Genomic DNA, 1,651 nt, shown 5'->3' on the forward strand with positions numbered 1-1,651 from the left:
CCGCCTCGCCGCCAATCGCCGCTCTGCCCCGCCCCCAGCGCGTCCCGCATTGGCCGCCCTCTCCCGCCCCCTACAGCCTATTGGCTGGCCCGCGAGCTCCGCGACCTCCACTCCGAATGGCTCGCGGGTGCCGTCAGTCAAGTGCGAGAGGAGGCTTCCCAAGGACCTGACGGATCCGGAACCTCTAGGACCCGGGGAGTCTGAGAGCGGGAGGAGCCTGGCGGGGGTCCCCCGCGCCGTAGCAACAGCAGCCCCCGCCTGACGGACGCTGCTGACCACCAATCGGAGGAGCCAATGCGTTTTAAGCGTCTCATGCCCTACCGACTGAGCTAGCTGGGCCTCTGACAGCCAATGCGTTTTAAAACAGCGGGCCGCACGGCAGCCAATCGGCGAGCGCGAAACCCGGGGGCGGGGCCGCGACGGGGGACGCCCGTGATGACGTGAGCGCTATGTTCTTCCCGGTGACGGAAGCGCTGCCGAGCTGGGGAATTAGCTCAAATGGTAGAGCGCTCGCTTAGCATGTGAGAGGTAGCGGGATCGATGCCCGCATTCTCCACGCAGTGTTTTGTCAAAGGACGTCGCTTCGCTCGCGTCCTGCGCTACTACCGGGATGGAGTGACCCGAAGGGGGGAAATGCTGTAGAAAGCCGAACTGCCCCTATGGGATGCGTGTCCCTTTTGTCTTCCGGAAGGAGTTATTATAACGCGAGCAGATTGCACAGCCGACCAGGCCTCCTCCCGAGAGGCCCCCACTTTCTGGTGAAGCGCCCTGGGACCCCCCCAGAGTCCTCACCACCTGCCATGTCCCAGCAAGAGTTTGAGGCGCCGTTTGGAATGACGGGAAAGCCGACGAGAGGACGAATTAGTTAGAAGTGGGCGAAGAGAAGGACACATAAGTGATGCTCGGGTAGAGGAGCTTGCAAACGAGGCGCATCGCTGGGCAGCAAAGGCTGGTCAGTCGTTTGGGCAGTGCACAAGGATTGTGGGGTCCAGGAGCTTAGCAAGTCTGTCCTCGGCTCCAACCCTCAGTGCTCAGCCAAGGAAGCCCGGACAGGCTGGTGACAGAGGGATGGGCACCCTTTCTAGGCAGTGGTACTTCCACTAATGTCCACAGGACAGGAGAGACCAGGAGTGGGGCTGTTGGTTCAAACATGGTCCAGAGAGGGACTGGTGCAGAGACCCCACGGAGCTACCAGGGAGCAGGCGAGGTGGGAGAGGTGGGAGAGTGTGGTCCAGAAAGTCCCCTAGGACAGGGCCACCTGCCCAGGAGGCTCCAACAGCCCCCTGCACATACTTAAGAGAGGGCCAGACCTAAAACCCTGGCTGAAGCTCCCTCCTGCGGTGTGGCATGGTGGCCCCTGGGTGACTGTGAGGATTCCCTAGGCTGCATCCAAGGGCAGAACTTGGCCACTGAGGCAGAGCGGGACTGGCTGAGTGGGTGCCAAGCTATACCCCACCATTCCCGCCCGCAATCTCCAAGCTGCCTTCCTAGCTCAGTATCTCTGCACGCCTACCCTAACCCCCTGCAGGAACCCCAGCTGGCCTGCGCGACCCCCACCCCCTCATCTCACTGTCCCTCAGAGCCTCTGCAGCCAGGAGGATGGGCCCAGCTTAGAAGGTGAGGCCTGGGGAGCTGGGACTGGTGCAAACAC

This window comes from Echinops telfairi, unplaced genomic scaffold, assembly GCF_000313985.2.
Source record: "Echinops telfairi isolate 266 unplaced genomic scaffold, ASM31398v2 ScPeMD7_7417;HRSCAF=8455, whole genome shotgun sequence".
Taxonomy (NCBI): domain Eukaryota; kingdom Metazoa; phylum Chordata; class Mammalia; order Afrosoricida; family Tenrecidae; genus Echinops; species Echinops telfairi.